The following is a 16,734-nucleotide window of genomic DNA, read 5'->3' on the forward strand; positions in this document are numbered from 1 at the left end:
CGCCAGAACTTCATGTTTTTTTTCACGGGTCCGAGCGACTCGGATCTTCCCGCCTTGCTCGGTTAACCCGAGCGCGCCCAAACGTCATCATTACGCTGTCGGATTCTCGCGAGGCTCGGATTCTATCGCGAGACTCGGATTCTATATAAGGAGCCGCGCGTCGCCGCCATTTTCACACGTGCATTGAGATTGATAGGGAGAGGACGTGGCTGGCGTCCTCTCCGTTTAGAATAGATTAGAGAGACACTTGATTTACTAATTTTGGGGAGCATTAGGAGTACTCAGTACAGTGCAGAGTTTTGCTGATAGTGACCACCAGTTTTATTTATAATCCGTTCTCTGCCTGAAAAAAGCGATACACAGCACACAGTGACTCAGTCACATACCATATCTGTGTGCACTGCTCAGGCTCAGGCCAGTGTGCTGCATCATCTATTATCTATATATAATATTATATATATCTGTCTGACTGCTCAGCTCACACAGCTTATAATTGTGGGGGAGACTGGGGAGCACTACTGCAGTGCCAGTTATAGGTTATAGCAGGAGCCAGGAGTACATAATATATTATATAGTGAGTGACCACCAGACACACAGTGCAGTTTATTTAATATATCCGTTCTCTGCCTGAAAAAAGCGATACACACAGTGACTCAGTCAGTCACATACCATATCTGTGTGCACTGCTCAGGCTCAGGCCAGTGTGCTGCATCATCTATATATATTATATATCTGTCTGACTGCTCAGCTCACACAGCTTATAATTGTGGGGGAGACTGGGGAGCACTACTGCAGTGCCAGTTATAGGTTATAGCAGGAGCCAGGAGTACATAATATTATATTAAAATTAAACAGTGCACACTTTTGCTGCAGGAGTGCCACTGCCAGTGTGACTAGTGACCAGTGACCTGACCACCAGTATATATAATATTAGTAGTATACTATCTCTTTATCAACCAGTCTATATTAGCAGCAGACACAGTACAGTGCGGTAGTTCACGGCTGTGGCTACCTCTGTGTCGGCACTCGGCAGCCCGTCCATAATTGTATTTACCACCTAACCGTGGTTTTTTTTTCTTTCTTTATACATACATACTAGTTACGAGTATACTATCTCTTTATCAACCAGTCTATATATTAGCAGCAGACACAGTACAGTGCGGTAGTTCACGGCTGTGGCTACCTCTGTGTCGGCACTCGGCAGCCCGTCCATAATTGTATATACCACCTAACCGTGGTTTTTTTTTCTTTCTTTATACATACATACTAGTTACGAGTATACTATCTCTTTATCAACCAGTCTATATATTAGCAGCAGACACAGTACAGTGCGGTAGTTCACGGCTGTGGCTACCTCTGTGTCGGCACTCGGCAGCCCGTCCATAATTGTATATACCACCTAACCGTGGTTTTTTTTTCTTTCTTTATACATACATACTAGTTACGAGTATACTATCTCTTTATCAACCAGTCTATATATTAGCAGCAGACACAGTACAGTGCGGTAGTTCACGGCTGTGGCTACCTCTGTGTCGGCACTCGGCAGCCCGTCCATAATTGTATATACCACCTAACCGTGTTTTTTTTTTCTTTCTTTATACATACATACTAGTTACGAGTATACTATCTCTTTATCAACCAGTCTATATATTAGCAGCAGACACAGTACAGTGCGGTAGTTCACGGCTGTGGCTACCTCTGTGTCGGCACTCGGCAGCCCGTCCATAATTGTATATACCACCTAACCGTGGTTTTTTTTTCTTTCTTTATACATACATACTAGTTACGAGTATACTATCTCTTTATCAACCAGTCTATATATTAGCAGCAGACACAGTACAGTGCGGTAGTTCACGGCTGTGGCTACCTCTGTGTCGGCACTCGGCAGCCCGTCCATAATTGTATATACCACCTAACCGTGGTTTTTTTTTCTTTCTTTATACATACATACTAGTTACGAGTATACTATCTCTTTATCAACCAGTCTATATTAGCAGCAGACACAGTACAGTGCGGTAGTTCACGGCTGTGGCTACCTCTGTGTCGGCACTCGGCAGCCCGTCCATAATTGTATATACCACCTAACCGTGGTTTTTTTTTCTTTCTTTATACATACATACTAGTTACGAGTATACTATCTCTTTATCAACCAGTCTATATATTAGCAGCAGACACAGTACAGTGCGGTAGTTCACGGCTGTGGCTACCTCTGTGTCGGCACTCGGCAGCCCGTCCATAATTGTATATACCACCTAACCGTGGTTTTTTTTTCTTTCTTTATACATACATACTAGTTACGAGTATACTATCTCTTTATCAACCAGTCTATATATTAGCAGCAGACACAGTACAGTGCGGTAGTTCACGGCTGTGGCTACCTCTGTGTCGGCACTCGGCAGCCCGTCCATAATTGTATACTAGTATCCAATCCATCCATCTCCATTGTTTACCTGAGGTGCCTTTTAGTTGTGCCTATTAAAATATGGAGAACAAAAATGTTGAGGTTCCAAAATTAGGGAAAGATCAAGATCCACTTCCACCTCGTGCTGAAGCTGCTGCCACTAGTCATGGCCGAGACGATGAAATGCCAGCAACGTCGTCTGCCAAGGCCGATGCCCAATGTCATAGTACAGAGCATGTCAAATCCAAAACACCAAATATCAGTAAAAAAAGGACTCCAAAACCTAAAATAAAATTGTCGGAGGAGAAGCGTAAACTTGCCAATATGCCATTTACCACACGGAGTGGCAAGGAACGGCTGAGGCCCTGGCCTATGTTCATGGCTAGTGGTTCAGCTTCACATGAGGATGGAAGCACTCAGCCTCTCGCTAGAAAAATGAAAAGACTCAAGCTGGCAAAAGCAGCACAGCAAAGAACTGTGCATTCTTCGAAATCCCAAATCCACAAGGAGAGTCCAATTGTGTCGGTTGCGATGCCTGACCTTCCCAACACTGGACGTGAAGAGCATGCGCCTTCCACCATTTGCACGCCCCCTGCAAGTGCTGGAAGGAGCACCCGCAGTCCAGTTCCTGATAGTCAGATTGAAGATGTCAGTGTTGAAGTACACCAGGATGAGGAGGATATGGGTGTTGCTGGCGCTGGGGAGGAAATTGACCAGGAGGATTCTGATGGTGAGGTGGTTTGTTTAAGTCAGGCACCCGGGGAGACACCTGTTGTCCGTGGGAGGAATATGGCCGTTGACATGCCAGGTGAAAATACCAAAAAAATCAGCTCTTCGGTGTGGAGGTATTTCACCAGAAATGCGGACAACAGGTGTCAAGCCGTGTGTTCCCTTTGTCAAGCTGTAATAAGTAGGGGTAAGGACGTTAACCACCTCGGAACATCCTCCCTTATACGTCACCTGCAGCGCATTCATAATAAGTCAGTGACAAGTTCAAAAACTTTGGGTGACAGCGGAAGCAGTCCACTGACCAGTAAATCCCTTCCTCTTGTAACCAAGCTCACGCAAACCACCCCACCAACTCCCTCAGTGTCAATTTCCTCCTTCCCCAGGAATGCCAATAGTCCTGCAGGCCATGTCACTGGCAATTCTGACGAGTCCTCTCCTGCCTGGGATTCCTCCGATGCATCCTTGCGTGTAACGCCTACTGCTGCTGGCGCTGCTGTTGTTGCCGCTGGGAGTCGATGGTCATCCCAGAGGGGAAGTCGTAAGCCCACTTGTACTACTTCCAGTAAGCAATTGACTGTTCAACAGTCCTTTGCGAGGAAGATGAAATATCACAGCAGTCATCCTACTGCAAAGCGGATAACTGAGTCCTTGACAACTATGTTGGTGTTAGACGTGCGTCCGGTATCCGCCGTTAGTTCACAGGGAACTAGACAATTTATTGAGGCAGTGTGCCCCCGTTACCAAATACCATCTAGGTTCCACTTCTCTAGGCAGGCGATACCGAGAATGTACACGGACGTCAGAAAAAGACTCACCAGTGTCCTAAAAAATGCAGTTGTACCCAATGTCCACTTAACCACGGACATGTGGACAAGTGGAGCAGGGCAGGGTCAGGACTATATGACTGTGACAGCCCACTGGGTAGATGTATGGACTCCCGCCGCAAGAACAGCAGCGGCGGCACCAGTAGCAGCATCTCGCAAACGCCAACTCTTTCCTAGGCAGGCTACGCTTTGTATCACCGCTTTCCAGAATACGCACACAGCTGAAAACCTCTTACGGCAACTGAGGAAGATCATCGCGGAATGGCTTACCCCAATTGGACTCTCCTGTGGATTTGTGGCATCGGACAACGCCAGCAATATTGTGTGTGCATTAAATATGGGCAAATTCCAGCACGTCCCATGTTTTGCACATACCTTGAATTTGGTGGTGCAGAATTTTTTAAAAAACGACAGGGGCGTGCAAGAGATGCTGTCGGTGGCCAGAAAAATTGCGGGACACTTTCGGCGTACAGGCACCACGTACAGAAGACTGGAGCACCACCAAAAACTACTGAACCTGCCCTGCCATCATCTGAAGCAAGAAGTGGTAACGAGGTGGAATTCAACCCTCTATATGCTTCAGAGGTTGGAGGAGCAGCAAAAGGCCATTCAAGCCTATACAATTGAGCACGATATAGTAGGTGGAATGCACCTGTCTCAAGTGCAGTGGAGAATGATTTCAACGTTGTGCAAGGTTCTGATGCCCTTTGAACTTGCCACACGTGAAGTCAGTTCAGACACTGCCAGCCTGAGTCAGGTCATTCCCCTCATCAGGCTTTTGCAGAAGAAGCTGGAGGCATTGAAGAAGGAGCTAAAAGGGAGCGATTCCGCAAGGCATGTGGGACTTGTGGATGCAGCCCTTAATTCGCTTAACAAGGATTCACGGGTGGTCAATCTGTTGAAATCAGAGCACTACATTTTGGCCACCGTGCTCGATCCTAGATTTAAAGCCTACCTTGGATCTCTCTTTCCGGCAGACACAGGTCTGCTGGGGTTGAAAGACCTGCTGGTGACAAAATTGTCAAGTCAAGCGGAACGCGACCTGTCAACATCTCCTCCTTCACATTCTCCCGCAACTGGGGGTGCGAGGAAAAGGCTCAGAATTCCGAGCCCACCCGCTGGCGGTGATGCAGGGCAGTCTGGAGCGACTGCTGATGCTGACATCTGGTCCGGACTGAAGGACCTGACAACGATTACGGACATGTCGTCTACTGTCACTGCATATGATTCTCTCAACATTGATAGAATGGTGGAGGATTATATGAGTGACCGCATCCAAGTAGGCACGTCACACAGTCCGTACTTATACTGGCAGGAAAAAGAGGCAATTTGGAGGCCCTTGCACAAACTGGCTTTATTCTACCTAAGTTGCCCTCCCACAAGTGTGTACTCCGAAAGAGTGTTTAGTGCCGCCGCTCACCTTGTCAGCAATCGGCGTACGAGGTTACATCCAGAAAATGTGGAGAAGATGATGTTCATTAAAATGAATTATAATCAATTCCTCCGCGGAGACATTGACCAGCAGCAATTGCCTCCACAAAGTACACAGGGAGCTGAGATGGTGGATTCCAGTGGGGACGAATTGATAATCTGTGAGGAGGGGGATGTACACGGTGATATATCGGAGGGTGAAGATGAGGTGGACATCTTGCCTCTGTAGAGCCAGTTTGTGCAAGGAGAGATTAATTGCTTCTTTTTTGGGGGGGGGTCCAAACCAACCCGTCATATCAGTCACAGTCGTGTGGCAGACCCTGTCACTGAAATGATGGGTTGGTTAAAGTGTGCATGTCCTGTTTTGTTTATACAACATAAGGGTGGGTGGGAGGGCCCAAGGACAATTCCATCTTGCACCTCTTTTTTCTTTTCTTTTTCTTTGCATCATGTGCTGATTGGGGAGGGTTTTTTGGAAGGGACATCCTGCGTGACACTGCAGTGCCACTCCTAGATGGGCCCGGTGTTTGTGTCGGCCACTAGGGTCGCTAATCTTACTCACACAGTCAGCTACCTCATTGCGCCTCTTTTTTTCTTTGCGTCATGTGCTGTTTGGGGAGGGTTTTTTGGAAGGGACATCCTGCGTGACACTGCAGTGCCACTCCTAGATGGGCCCGGTGTTTGTGTCGGCCACTAGGGTCGCTAATCTTACTCACACAGCTACCTCATTGCGCCTCTTTTTATCTTTGCGTCATGTGCTGTTTGGGGAGGGTTTTTTGGAAGGGACATCCTGCGTGACACTGCAGTGCCACTCCTAGATGGGCCCGGTGTTTGTGTCGGCCACTAGGGTCGCTTATCTTACTCACACAGCGACCTCGGTGCAAATTTTAGGACTAAAAATAATATTGTGAGGTGTGAGGTATTCAGAATAGACTGAAAATGAGTGTAAATTATGGTTTTTGAGGTTAATAATACTTTGGGATCAAAATGACCCCCAAATTCTATGATTTAAGCTGTTTTTTAGTGTTTTTTGAAAAAAACACCCGAATCCAAAACACACCCGAATCCGACAAAAAAAATTCGGTGAGGTTTTGCCAAAACGCGTTCGAACCCAAAACACGGCCGCGGAACCGAACCCAAAACCAAAACACAAAACCCGAAAAATTTCAGGCGCTCATCTCTATTATAAATCAATAATTTTAACAGTTTATGGCCACTTCCTCAAGCAGTAAAAGAGTAAATCTATACAGATTTTATGCCTGTATATTATTTTTTGATACTGTATGAGGTTGAAAGAGAATAAGGTTTAGGTTTAGGCTGCGCTAACCTGCAGTAAGGGAGAGTTAGGGTTAGGGGGTGAAGGATAACATCTTCCCAACCCCTGTCGAGATCCCATCCGCCTGCATTTCAGATCCAACCCATAGATATGGTTTTTAAAATTAGTAATATTGTTTCAACAGTGGCAATGAAAGCTGTAACAAAGCTTCCAGTTAGACATGTGCGCCAGGACCATGTGCACGCTTAGTAGAGCAGATAATGGTCTCCTTGTTGGGGCAGATGCCAAAATAATAAGTTGTAGCAAAAAAAGAATAAAAGTCTAAAGAGACCCAATGCTTTTGGCATCAATGAATAGTTCTGCCTGAGGAGACAAAAGGAAGTCAATGTGGTGAGACTAGACCCTTCACCCCACATATGACGTTGATGAATAAGTTGAAATAATTTTCTGGACAGAGGAATCCTGAAGTAGTTATGGTAGTGAGACTATAGGGTAGTACATATGTGAAACCGCTGTCTAGTTGTTACTGCTTACTTTAATACAAGGAACACTGTAGTTTAAAAGCTGCTTGAAGCAAACCTGCAGGAAGCCTGAAGTTGTAAAACATGAGTTGATCAGATGGGGATTTGAGATGTCTCAGCAGCAGCCTGTTGGTAGAATGACATATTAGGGTGAGCCAATGACTCCTTATCTGCTGACACTTTCTATGTCTCTGGGATATTGATTGTGTAGAACAGAGCCTGCCAGTAGTCAGATCCCATTTCATTCTCCTTGCCTGCATTACTCTGACCAAACAGTGTGGCATTATTCATTAACTCAGGAGAATCCACCTCCTCCTGTATATAGCATCATTTATGCTTAACAAGAGTAGCAATTAAAGGAGCGTGAATGTTAACTCTTAAACTGACACAGCGTGCCTTTAGAAAATGAAATAAAATGACATGTATTTGCATCAAGAAGTGGACATTACTGTGAGATGTTTGCTTATGTATGCTCTGGTATAGACAGTCTCCTAACGTGTCTTTATCTCCTATTATACTCAGAAGCATAGGAAAAATATAGGTTTGGAATACTTCTGCATGAAATCTTTCATGTTTCATCTTTAAATGCTAAGATTCCTTTATAAATTCCTGTGGTGAAGCAGCTGTATGTATAGGTAACCTTGGGGTAATGTATGAAGCAATGATAAGAGTGGAGAAGTGAGCCAGTGGAGAAGTTGTCCATGGCAACCAATCAGCTGCTCTGTATAATTTTATAGAATACAAATTATAAATGTTACTTCAATGTTGATTGGTTGCCATTGGCAACTTCTCCACTGGCTTACTTCTCCACTCTTATCACTGCTTCATACATTTACCCCGTGTCCTGATACCTTCTTTCACATCCTTGCCTATTTATAGCATCTTCAGATATTACCCATTTCGTATATGTAATACTGTAAATATGTAATACCCCTTTCACATCGCCAAAATAACTCGGCTTTTTACTGAGTTGCTGCCGAGTTGACCTGGGTTGAGGTGCGGTGTGGAAACACCAGTCTGAACATACCGGGACGTCCAACCCGGTATTTCTTCCCGGGTTAAAAGAAGGGTTGAACACTTGTCGGACCCAGATTATTGTGCACTAAAGTGGTACAGTCTCGGGATATTGAAGAAATAGCACTGATTGGTTGTTTCCAGTCAGCTGAGGTTTGTTTACAGTACTGCACTGCAAGCACACGTGTCTTAAAGCAATCTGCACAGTTCTGTACTCCTGTGGACCAGTTCTGCACTCCTTTGGACCTAGCCACGTCAAACTGGGGTGATGATGAAGTCAGGGAGTTGCTGAGGATCAGAGGTGAGATGGAGATACGTCAGCAGATAACAGGTACAGTCAGGGATGCAATAACATATCGCAGCATCACTAAAATGCTTGCGGCATCAGATTTTATTAGGTCCCAACAGCAGGTGTTCAATAACTTGAAGGCACTCAAGAAACAATTTCACAAGGTTAACGACCACAATAGGAGCCGCAGTGGTGTTGCCTGCATGGATTGGCAGTATTTTGAGTTGTGTGCCCATGCATTTGGCCATACCGCATTAAGCAACCCTGTGACATTGTCATCCAGTCTGACTGCCGCTGAAACTAGCCATGCCTGTGCTGCAGAACCCCTCCCTCCTGTAGTGACCCCAGAGGCATGGTCATCTCCGCCACAGCCACTGTCACCTGCATTGCTTGTGGATGAGCCAACACCCATGGCAGAAGATCCACTGCTGATGGAAGAAGCCAGTGTGTTGCCTACAACTGATGAGATACAACCTGGACCTAGTGTGGCCGCAACAACCCCAACATCAACAACCCCAATGCAGCCTTTAGGAGGACCATGTAAGTTAACGATTATATATTTAAAAAAAAATCTGGACATACATTTGTTTTATTATTTGACTACTTGTCACCCGATTCCGATGTATATACCAGAGAAAACGTGTAGTAAGTGATTGGAGATGAATTACAACTAAAATAATATTTAAAATTATAAATGTTGCAGTGTAAGCAGTGTGTAGGTGGGAGGAGACCACAGACCCGCTTGCTATCATCACTGTAGTTTTCTATAGCTTCACTGCAATTCACATTTGTTAAGAAATTTTTGATCTCTTGCACCCACAGTATTCAAACTTGTAGAATTATTTGTACTTTTCTGGTGAGGTTCCTTTTGTGGTGAACTGGCCTGTGGGCTGCTTTCCAGTGCGCCATTTACTAGGGATTCACAAAAATTTTTTATGTCTTGTTAGATATACTGTACCGCCAGGCAGGAGGAGGCCTAACAAGACAGAACAGGCAGCCAAAGCCATGACGATTGTTCTGCTGGATAAGTTTGAGCAAATGGATGCAGCCATGGCAGCCAGGGAAGATGATCGCATGGACCGTTTCCTGGCAGCGGAACAAACCATGCAGAACAATTTTATGGATCATATTCGTGAGCTACAGAGGGAGAACCAGGAGTTTCTCACATCTGTTTGGTAGCCAAAGTCAACGCTTACGGCACCCATATAATATGCCTCCCCAATACAGTCACTCATATCCCATTTCAATCCTGCACCGTACCCAGCACTGCATGAGTATAGTCATCCCCAACCACCCCCTACACAGAGGCTGGTAGATCCTAATGCACCGGTGTACCAAGCACCGTATGAGTATAGTCATCCCCAACCACGCTCCACACTGAGGCCGGTGGACCCTAATGCTCTGGTGTATGAAAATTTACCTTAATCTCCTTGGCTTTTAATTTATTACCAGAGTATTTGCTGACTTGTTGTTGCTGTTGTTATTCTATTTTAGATAAACGTTAAAACATTTATAATATGCTATATATTAACATAGTATTGTTATTTTGTATGTACAGTTCTTGTTTTGTATAAAGTAAAAAGGTGTCACACCTGTTTTGAAAACCTACTGAAATTTAATTTTTTAACCAAAAAAAAGTGTAACACACAATCAGTTGAACATGGGCACAGAAGTTGAATAGCCAAAAACTGGGAACCAATCAAGTCCTTTTAAAATGACATCACACTAGTTTTAACATGGGTGACCCGGGTTGTGCAAAAATACACCAACCCGGCAACAACCCGGGAAAAACCCAGGTCAATATTGCGATGTGAACTTCTCTTACCCGGGTCGGAGCCGGGTTGGAGCCGTGTTCAAATCCTGGATCTGACCCAGTTTGCGATGTAAAAGGGGTATAACTAACTTTTTAGATTACTTTTTTTTAACAATGCTTTTTATTTACATTTTCAAAAGTAAATAGGGGGTACAGAAAAAAAATAAAGAAAGAAGACAATAGGGTAGCCAGGAAGAATGTGTCTATATATAAACATATTTTCCATATTCATAAACATCAATTCAAATAATCAATTATATTAATCCTAAAATACAAAATTATGACAAATATATTACTGATCTGAATGAGGAGAGTCTAGAACCTTAATATCAATAGGACTACTATAGATAATAGAATGACCCATGCTTTCTCTAAAGGAATTCCACGTAAACCACTTCATATGTAAAGAGTTTTAAGAGGATGAATATTTGACCACTGCTGTTTCAAACAAATACTTATGTACTTTATCCAGGATAGTATCAATATTGGGATAGAGGCCGATCTCCACAGTTGTGCGATAGAAGCTTTAGGGGCTACTAAAATGTGTCCTGAAATATATCGTTCAACTGGTCACTGTAAAGGTGTAGATTACATTTTTATATTTTTGTGTGTACTCTAAGGGGTATATTCAAATAAAGTCGGATCCATTCCGACATGCATTTGTCGGAATGGATCCGACAAGGGCTATTCAATGACCATCTCAATCCGACTTTAAAAAAAGTTGAATTGAGATGAGGGCGCTGAGAGGGGGGAGACCAGCGGGGAGACGGGCTGGTCTCCCCCCTCCCTCATCTCAATCTGACTTTTTTTAAAGTCAGATTGAGATGGTTGGAAACAGGGCCAAAACCCGTCGGATTTGTCCCCGTTTCCGACAGAAGCACACGGATAGGCGGCTATTCCGCCGATCCATGTGCTTTCCGAAAAGTCGAAATTCCCGACTTTTCGTATAATTCTGGGGTGTATTGAATAGGTTGGAACCCCTTCCGACCTAAAAAAGTCGAAAACTGACGTCTTTCCGACAGACGGCAGCTTTTGACTGCAATGGAATATACCCCTAAGGATCATTTTATTTAAATCTCCAGTGTCATGTGTTTCATTATATATTTCAAATGTTCTCAAATCTATTAAGTACTAAGAATTAATCTTATAGAGTTATTTAAATGCATGCTGTGCATCATGGGAGATGAAGTCATGCCAAGGTGACTCACTTCCTGTTTGTCTCCTGTTACTTTCACTTGGTGTCTGGCTCATGCTGAGTAAAGACCTGTATTACACTGATGCTGCAAGTGTCATCCTGATTTTGTTGTTACACATTTACATAGTGTTAGAACTGGGATGCCATGGCACAAGGTTTTAGGAGAATAGATCCGCTGATATTTAATGAAAACGTGGCTGACAACTGGCTGAGGTTTAAAAGGGAATGGCATATATACTCCATAGCAGGCCTTTCAGACAAATAAAAAAAAAAGTCCAGGCATACATGCTGCTGAACCTTGCAGGCACTGATGATGTGGACAAATCAGATGCTTTTGTATACGCTGACGGAGACGACAGAGAGGATCCTGACATCCTAATTGCAAAGTTTGAAGAGATCTGCATGCCAGTAAAGAATGTAATTATGGACAGGCATGTTTTCAACAGCACAAACCAAAAGGGTGATGACACTAAACAGTCCTACGTCTCCATGTTAAAGCGGCTGGCAAAGAAGTGCAATTTTGGTATCCTCACAGAGGAGCTCATCCATGACAGAATCGTATGCGGCATACGCAGCGACAAGGTACTGCACGCACAGCTGCTGCGGGAAAAGGCCTCACATTAGAAACTGCCATAAATATCTATATGTTAAATGAGCAGTCTGAAAAGGGCACAAGGGAACTAAGAAAGGACACTGAGGTGCGTGTCATGGCGGCCGTTATGCGCCAATCCTCCACGTGTGGGAACTGCGTGGCACAGCACCATCCTGACAAACAAAGCTGCCCTGCATGTGATAAATGATGTAATGCATGTGGCAAATGGAATCATTTTGCAAGGTGCTGCCGCTCCAAAGATCAAACTTCCATAAAGCGACAGTCTGAGTCACGCTATAGCCGCTCAGCCCGGCGGATTAACCAGGTTGAAATGGAGCCAGGGTGTGAAACAGTTCGCATGACAGTTTGTGTCATGACACTTGGATGAAAAAGGCAAAATATTTATCAAACTGAGAACAAAGCGTACGAACAAGGTGGCCATAGTCAAAATAGACTCAGGAGCGAAGTGCTATGTCATATCCTACAAACAACTACGTGAAATAGATCCAACTGCACAGATAAACCCACGAGACAAGATCAACTTGATAGCTTATGGTGGCCAGATCACCACCACACTGGGTACCACAAAGCTAAAGTTTACCCGTGCTGATTTGCTATTCCACATTGTGGATCAAAAGGTTAAACCACTGCTAGGCCTCCCTGACAGTATGAAGCTAGGCCTTCTCATATTGGGACCTGAGGTACACGCAATACAGATGACCGTCCCAGAGATAAAAGACTTTCAGGATTTATATGATTGCAGTACACTTGGCAAGCTTCCTGTTGTGTACCATATGAGGCTGGATGACTCCATTGTACCTACTGTCTGTGCCCCCCGGAGGGTCCTTATCACGATGAAAGACAAAATCATTAAAGAGATCCACAGAATTACTCAATTGGATGTCATTGCCCTCATAGAGGAAGCAACAGAGTGGGTGTCTGCCATGGTGGCCGCATCAAAAAAGGATGGGACTGTGCGTCTTTGTATTGTACACTTGAACAAAGCACTGCTGCGTCCATATCACCCTGTCCGCACCATCGAGCAAGTGATTGCTGACATGCCAGGTGCCACAGTTTTCAGTACCCTGGATGCAAAGTGCGGATTCTGGCAAATCCCTTTGGACAGAGCTTCGTCCTTGCTCACTGCTTTCGTGACCCCGATAGGGCGGTATGTCTTCCTTCACATGCCCTATGGAATCACTACGGGCAGTGAGATCTTCCAGCGTTGCATGGAGCAACTGTTTGCAGGCTATCCCTGTGAAATCATCGTCAATGACATACTGGGGTGAGGCCGCACCACGGAAGAACACGACCAGCGACTGCACCAGGTACTTGAACGGGCCCATGCTCACTAGTCACGGCATCAAACCGGATCCAAATAAAATCACTGCCATCCAGCAAATGCTGCTTTCGGCTGACCAACAGGCACTGCAGCGCTTCCTGGGGATGACCGACTACCTGTCTAAATTTGTTTTTAACAGTACAGTGAAACCACCGCGTCTTTCAGGCAGCTACTCCACCAGGACTCAGAATGGTGCTGGCTGGACACACACACAGCTGCTGTTGATCGATTAAAGACCATGCTGACAAATCAACCGGTCCTGCAATACTTCAACGTGTATGATCCGGTAGTCCTCTCTGCCGACGCTTCACAGAATGGTCTAGGGGCCGTGTGCCTCCAACACCGCAGACCGGTGGCTTTTGCTTCCAGGGCGCTCACTGACATTGAAACCAGGTATGCACAAATTGAGAAAGAACTGTAGGCACTGGTGTTCGCCTGCAACTGTTTCCATGACTTCATCTATGGCCATCCTGTTACGGTGGAAACCAACCATCAGCCTCTCATCACCATACTGAAGAAGCCCATCCACTTTGCTTCTTCCCGTATTCAGGGCATGATGCTCAAGCTGCAGCGGTACAACCTGGATGTCATATATAAGCGAGGCAAAGAAATGTACGTTGCTGATGCTCAGTCTCGAGCCTTCCTTTTGACTACTGACATGAACGCTGTTGAGGATGACTATGAGGTCATGGCTGTGGAGGTGCTCCCTACCAAGCGGCTGACAAAGCTGCATACTGCTACACTTGCGGATGATCTTTGCCAGTATCTCTCTGTTGTACAGTAATTCTCAACGGCTGGCCATCCTCTTCCAAGGAACTGCTGCACTGCCTTCGTTCCTTCTACTGTATGAGAGATGAGCTCACCATGTCTGATGGTGTCATCATGCGGGGTCACCGCTTTGTGATTCCGGCTGCCCTTCAGACGTTCTACTCCTAACAGATACACCAGGGCCATCCTGACCTGGAGGCTACCAAGCATAGGGCCCATGAAACCATGTTCTGGCCTTCCATGTACGGTGACATTGACCATGCTGTCTCATTTTGTGCACCCTGCAATGCCTTGCGTCCACACCTGCCATGGGAGCCCATGCTGCTCCATGACATTCCTGATCTTCCATGGTTCATTCTTGCGGCGGATCTATTCGAATGGAGGGGGAAGGAGTATGTGGTACTAGTTGACTCCTATTCAGGATGGTTCGAGAAAAACTACTTGCCCAGCTCCACAAGTCACATGGTCATTGCAAAGCTGAAGAGACACTTTGCAGCACATGGCACCCCACAGCAGCTGATCACTGACAATGCCATGCAATTCAAGAGTAGAGAGTTCAAGGACTTTGTGAAAACATGGAACTTCCAGCACATCACTAGTAGTCCACACTACCCACAGTCAAATGGATTGGTAGAGCGTGCAATCCGCTCTGCAAAGCACCTAATGGAGAAGTGTGCACGAGATGAATCGGACATATACTTGGCACTGTTAAACTTGAGAAACACTCCCTGAGATGGACTTCCATCCCCTGCACAGTGCCTATTAGCACGGCGCACCCGCACAGGCATCCCAATGGCAAAGCAGCTCCTGCAACCCAGAGTAGAGCCACAGGTACGGGCAGTGTCGGACTGGGGCAAGAAAGGCCCACTGGGGAAATGCAGTGGTAGGGGCTTAAGGGTGTGGCCAGGCAATAGTGGAGGAGGCCCAGCTAACCGTAAGAGAGTGCATGGGCTGGGCCCATAGTCCTGTGCAGTACAAGATAACATATATAATTAAAGTGCATTAGGATACAATCTGGAACCTAATCCCTAGAGGAGGAGGTGGGCCCACAGGCAGTGGGGCACACCGGTGGTTTCCCCTGTTCCCCTGTGGGCCAGTCCGACCCTGGGTACGGGAGAACAACAGCAAGCGCAGAATGGCTGCCAAAGCTTCTTATGACAGATCAGCATACCGCCTGCCACCACTGTCTCCAGGCCAGCCTGTCCACATGCGAACCAAGCAAGGATTTGACAGAATGGCAGTGGTTCAACATCCTGCAGGTCATCCAAATAGCTACGTGATACAGTCTGATAATGCCCTCTATGAACGCAACCGCCGCCATCTGTTAAGTGTACCTGAAGAAAGCTCTACACAACCTGACTCATCAGTTTCTACCACAGCTGAAACCAATATCAGTGATGATTCGCATTGCATGGACAGTCCTTCCTCAGAGACCACTTCTGAAGTAATAGAGCCCTCTGGTGTCACAGCGGACATGCCTATAGGTTCCCAGTGTACGATTACCAGATCGGGCCGTGTGTCCAAACCAACCCAAAGTTCCAAGACTTTATTGTATAATGGTGGTCATTCCAAGTTGATCGCAGCCAGCAACTTTTTGCTGCTGGTGCGATCAACTAATCCACACCTATGGGGGAGTGTATTTTAGCTTAGCAGGGCTGCGTTCGCTTGTGCAGCCCTGCTAAGCTAAAAAAGTTTTGTGCTGCTGAAGAGTAAGGCTGGTTATACTTACCCTGTGCTCCGGATCCAGCGACGTTCCTCCCGGCTTTGACGTCAGACATCCGCCCTCCATTTGCCTGGACGACCACTCCTCGAAAACGGCAGCCAACGGTGAGTATCCGCCCCGGAACGCCTCTCCTCTGTCAATCTTCTTGCAATCGATGAACTGCTGCGTGCGAACGGGTCGGAATGACCCCCAATGATTTTTCTTTTGTTCACGCCTAACATTGGCCCTCATTCCGAGTTGATCGCTCACTACCTATTTTTTGCAGAGCAGCGATAAGATAGTTGCTGCCTCTAAGGGAGTGTATTTTCGCTTTGCAAGTGTGCGAACGCTTGTGCAGTCGAGCGGGACGAAAAAGTTTTTGTAGTTTCTGAGTAGCTCTGGACATACCCATCCCTTGCAATCACTTCAGCCTGTCCGGTCCCGGAATTGACGTCAGACACCCGTCCCACTAACAGAAACCGGTCAGTTGACACCCATAAATACCCTCTTCCTGTCAATCTCCTTGCGATTGGTTGTGCGAATGGATTCGTCACTAGAAGCATTGCATAGCAACGATACCGTTTGTACCTGTATGACGCACGTGCGCATTGCGGTGCATACGTATGCGCAGTAGTAACCTGATCGCTGCGCTGCGAAAAACGGCAGCAATTGATCAACTCTGAATGAGGGCCATTGTCACATTGTTGCATTTGTTTCATCTATGTTCTGCATCCTTCCAGTTTGAAAGGGCATGCTGTGCATCATGGGAGTGATGTCATGCCGAGGTGACTCACTTCCTGTTTGTCTCCTGTTACTTCCACATGGGGTCTGGCTCAT

This window comes from Pseudophryne corroboree, chromosome 3, assembly GCF_028390025.1.
Source record: "Pseudophryne corroboree isolate aPseCor3 chromosome 3, aPseCor3.hap2, whole genome shotgun sequence".
In the NCBI taxonomy this organism is placed as follows: Eukaryota; Metazoa; Chordata; class Amphibia; order Anura; family Myobatrachidae; genus Pseudophryne; species Pseudophryne corroboree.